Consider the following 5452-nt stretch of genomic DNA (forward strand, 5'->3'; position numbering starts at 1 on the left):
GCTATAAGGGTACCAACCAGTGAAGTTATGGAGATAGGACTGTCCAAGTTCTTGGGAGCCCACTTCCTGTGCTAATGTGCCCAACGCACCAAACACAGATATCTTGCTATGTTTTGATCTTGCTTTGATCTGATCTTTCCTTGCTACACATCTATTCTTCTCTTTTTGGAATGGAAATATTTGTTTCTGTTTAAACAGTTATGATTGGGATATTCTTTAGCACTGCAAAATGGATATGACCATTTAGGAATCAGGGGAGAAGTGCAGTATTTTTTATCTAGAATGTCCTATGTATTGAAGGTTCACATAGTAAAGCATTTCTCCTAAGTAATAATATTGGGAGGTGGTTCTTCAGTCATTGGAGCAGAGTATGGAACATAGCCATCCTCCTTTCTCTTTGCTTCTTGGCCATGTGGAGAGCAGTTTTACTCCACCAAAACGTATGGCCATGTATGACGTTCTGCCTTTCTACTAAAAGGAACAGATTCTATAGGATAGAGCTTTTAAGACTTTGAACTGTAATGAGTCTTCCATCTTTAAAAGTTGATGATCTCATGTATCTTGCAATAGAGATGGAATGTTGTTGTGCTAGTCATCTGTATCACAAGGCACTACTCTTTAGAGTCTCCATTCTTGGGTGCTCTCATAACCTATCTGAGTGCTTCCAATGCACTCAGTTATAACCACTGAATTGTTTTCTATCCCATGTATTTTAATGGAGCAATCGATTTCTTTTTTGTTTTGTGGAGACAGGGTCTTTCTATGTAGTCCAGGCTATCCTTGAACTCACTATATCTCCCAGCCTGAACTTGAACTCCTCATGTTCCTCTTGCCTCAACCTCCTGAAGCAATTTTTTTAAATAAATAATTTTCACTGCCCAGCATGAAACTTTCAAATTTGGTGCTTAACACGATTACTGCATGAATCAGTGGATAAAAATGAATGAATATGGTTGCTATACCTTCTGTAGTTATTACAGCAATTCATCTAATTTTATGAACTATTTGATATCTTAGGGGTCATGCCAGTCTCCAGTCTGTGGAGAAATTTTAGTTTACTTGGAAGGTTTTTTTGGAAAAGTCATTGTGAGAGCCTGAAAGTGATGATCAACACAAGTGTAGAATTTAATAAGAAGGATTTCTAGGCAAGACAGTGATCAGAAAACAGATATTACAAAAGGCACCTCCCAGAATTCAATCAAAACTTCTAACTACTTATAATGAAACTCGGTAGCAGACTAACTTGAAAATCTCTTCTATAAGAAGCAGTATCCCAAGAAACAATTGAGGGGGCCAGCCAGGTAGCTTCCTGGACTAAACCACCTGCTTATGCAGACACAGGGACCGGGGTTCAATCCAGGGCATACCAAGATGGTGACTGAGACTGGGTGTGGTGGCATGTGCCTGTAATCCCAGCTCTTGGGAGGCTAAAAACAGGAGGATCAGTATGAGTCCAATCGGTGTAGTGAGACCCTGTAAGACCCTGTACTAAATACATAAAAAAGAGAAAAGGAAGCAACTGACATGATACTAGCAAAAGACGACTAATACCACATTAGTCAAATGAATGACAGAGAAAGTAGAGAAAAAGGGGGCAATAAAGATGGCCTCACTGAGTATATTAGGTGGATTAACATATGAAGAGCCACCTACAATTGTGGATGACTCTGGGTTTTTGTATTTGAAAGGATGAGCAATCATAAATTGAATGACAGTATTGTGGGGGAGAGGGATATTCACTCTTGCCAAAGTTGCTACAACTCATACTTGGCCCTGACATAGCCAAACAGAAATTGGTTATCTTGAAAGCTGGGAGCCAGCATGGCAGTTCTCTAAGCACAGAGAATGCGTGATACCAAGATTCAGATCTGTGCTGTACTGTCTGCCCAGCGTTTCAGCATGTGCTCTACTTCCTCAGCCTGCTGCATTGTGAATTGGGCATGATCATTTATGGTAGATTTATGCTTTCTCTTTCTGTATTGTCTAAACATGAAGGAACTGGGAACAATTCCACATCAGTCTTCGACAGACCACATTTCAGTATTAAATTCACCTATAAGCCAGGGGATCTCTTGCTGTAGGGATAAGAGAGCAGAGATGTTACATTCAAGTCCCAAGTAAGAAGACAGAAAAGAACTACAGTGGATAGCATTCCATGAAATAGATAAGAGCACAATTCTTATTTTGTGTTTTCTATGTGATTCTATAGAATACAGGATTTAAAGTTTACAAGCTTAACTATTATGGAGAATTCAAATTTGTAAGGCAAAAGACAAAAAGTTTTAGAATTCTGATATAATTTAGGGGAAAGAATAAAGAAAACTAGAGAATAGAACTTTAGGAGATTTTAGTGCTTTGTGAGACCTGCTATAAGTACATCCACATGGCAACCAACAACACATTCAGCACTCTTTTCAAACACACATGCATGTGTATAATTTTCATTAACTTTTTGAATATCCAGAATGACATATTCTTCTGTTTCTTTGGTCCTTGGACATTGGATTTTTCCTTATCCCACAGAAACAATGTGAAGGTGTTACAAAAGACAGTAACAAGGATTTATTCTCTCTGTATTTTTTATTATTTAGATAGAATGCACATATGTCCCCAACTTTGGGGATTTTTTCATTCCACCAGTAAAATGGCAATTGCACTTTTAGGAGCACCAACTTTTCATACTCCATAGCATCTTTGATTTAGGTCTTGCTTCCTGCCAACTGCCTATTGGAGTGAAAACATACCCTCTTCTTAGGCCAATGTGGAAGGTTTTATAAAACTTCCACAGTAGGAGACATCACACTTCTAGTTCTGTAGGAGTTATAACATGTTCACTTACTAAGAAATTATCTCTGTGCTATTTTCATCACATTAAGGAAGTTAAAATTGGTAATAACTCATATTTGCCCTCAAGAGAGAATTGAAACATATTTCCCTTTTTTGTAGCAGACTTTGACAGGGTAGTTTGATATATTTCATACATGTCAATATCATATCCTGTCCTTTTATGGCTGATGAAAAACATGAACCAATAAAGCCTAGAAAAATCCCCAGAAGACACACTAGACTTATAGCAAGAAAGAGAAGTACTTAGCAATCTAGATGGCCCTATAAAGGCCCAGGGGCAGCGTAATAACTATAAACCAAACAAGGCAACTTGAACTTTTGTTTGGAGATAAATGTAGGAAATCTGTAAGGAATAAGAACCTATATATTTATAAACAAATTTCTCTGAAAAATGAAAGAATATAAATCCATAATTCAAACTATTTAAATCAATTGCAAAATTAAAAAAGAACTCTATATAAACACACCTCGCAAAAAAAATACATTCTAAGTAGAGATTGCTATAAGCATCTTGGTTAGAGAGATTAAGTGATCAAAAGATGGGTTGACATCTTAAAAAAAAAGAATGAAAAAGTATGGTCAAATAGTTGAAACCCCAAAATTATACATAGACACATGATAAATATATGAACATAAAGAATGGTGTTCTTAGCTATATGAGTGCTGAAACATGAAACAATTCTTCCTAAAAATACTACTTTAATAATATTTTTACACTCTAGTAATCTAATTATGAGTTCAAAAGAAGTGTTTTTAAAAGAAAAAAATGCAAAACTATATCAGTCAGTTTTGAAATAAGATGAATATAGTTGTATGCTTGATAAGTGTAGCAAGTATAGCTAAGAATCAATACAGATAATTCTTGAAAAAAATAATCCAATATATAAACAAGGTTGGTACTTTTACATCAAGAAAAAGTGATAGATGTAATTTTTTCTATTTCTGTTTTCTACAAATAAAAACTATGGGTATTTCATATAAAATGTATAAAGAAAACTCTGAAAAGCAGTTAGAAGACATTGGCTAGGGATTTTGAAACTCAGAAAACAATAAACAAAAATTCCCTAGGTTTTATATTTGAGTTGTTTAACCCAGAATTAGAATTGAAGAACATGAGAATCTGGAAATGTCATTCTTTGGGGACAAAAAAAAGCTTTGACAAAAATCCCATTTTTTCAGCTATAACTGTGTTACTCCAAAAACACAGGAAAGCTGCATCTTCACCCTAAACTGTACTGACAAAAATATAGCTGGAGGCTTACACATCTAACTTTTCTCAAATGAAAGCACCAAATTCTTAGGTTGGATGAGTCTCCCTGTCACTCTTGGGAGGAAGGACTTCTACTACAACCCAGAGGTACTGATATCTTCCCTCCTGTCAGGGCACTGCTACTGATGGCTACTGGGGTGTATAGCAGGCTACGTTCATTATCCCAACCAAGGTGTTTGTAGAAGCAACACAGTGAAGACTTTGAACTTTGTAGAAAAAATGTTTCATTGTCATTTCATTTTCTTTAAGTTGTATTTGAGACTCATATGTTATATATCTTAACAAATTTGTTCTAATTAAGTTTTTATGTTTTGGAATATTGAATAAAAACATAAAAGATCCAAAGGTGAGTCTGATATTTCTGATGAAGAAGCATTCCAGCAAAGTAAAAAGAAAAGGGGCCTATGGACTCTCCCTATGACAACCAAAGAGGAGCTGCTTAAAATGTCCAGTGGTAAAGCTGGCACACCAGAGGATCCTCAGAAGAAAGAAGATATAGCCTTTAGTGACTGTTGTGATGAGGCTGTGCCTGATCAGATAAGATGACAGAATCAGAGCATGCTGACACTGCTGCCACTCCTGGGAGCACCCTCTTTCCTCTGTCTTCTGTTCTCCCTCCTATGGTTGGTATTCTTGCTGCTCTGGCCCTTACTTCTGCCTCTGTTACTGCTGCCACCACCTGTGGCATTATGTCCACCTCTGCCACCTCATTCAACATCAGTAATGCTGCTTTTTCCAGTTAAGACTCACATAGAAAATGCCACAGAACATGGGTGGAAAAGGTACAGGCACCTCACATGACTATGGAGGATACACCACATCACAAGCCACTAGATCAAAAGAGGAACAGTAGCCTTAGGAGCAATCAGAGTAATCATAGCATTACCTCTGGTGATTTGCTTTCTCTAGCCAATGATTCTGCCCATCAGAGTGGGGATGATAAAAGTGGTCAAAAGAGAGTGCTACCTAGTGGCTCAAGAGAAAATGCAAAAAGCCTGCAAATCACAGGAGAAACAAAATCTAGGATTGATCAGTTACAACGTGGAGAACCCAAAAGAAGTACTTCTTGTCAGGATTCATGAAGTCGTAGTTCAAGAAGTTCTCCTGAGTCAGATCAGCAGGTCCATTCAAGATTTGGGTTATTTGACAGTGGAGACAGACTTTAAGAATGTGATTGATGTGAACATAATAGCATGAGAGAGAGGAGAGACACAGGGCCAAGAGACTAGGACCAAGAAGCCGATAAAGATTGGTCAAGGACAAGAGATTGTGACAGACTGTGGGAATGAGAGAGAGAGAGAGAGAGAGAGAGAGAGAGAGAGAGAGAGAGAGAGA

The 5452-nt window shown here is 37.4% G+C and overlaps 1 pseudogene; it reads left to right on the top strand.

The window, feature by feature from the left end:
* Positions 1 to 4423: 4423 nt before the first annotated feature.
* LOC101567049 overlaps positions 4424 to 5452 on the top strand; it is a 3729-nt pseudogene continuing 2700 nt past the window's right edge.

Source organism: Octodon degus, unplaced genomic scaffold (assembly GCF_000260255.1).
Source record: "Octodon degus isolate 3935 unplaced genomic scaffold, OctDeg1.0 scaffold00220, whole genome shotgun sequence".
NCBI classification, from domain to species: domain Eukaryota; kingdom Metazoa; phylum Chordata; class Mammalia; order Rodentia; family Octodontidae; genus Octodon; species Octodon degus.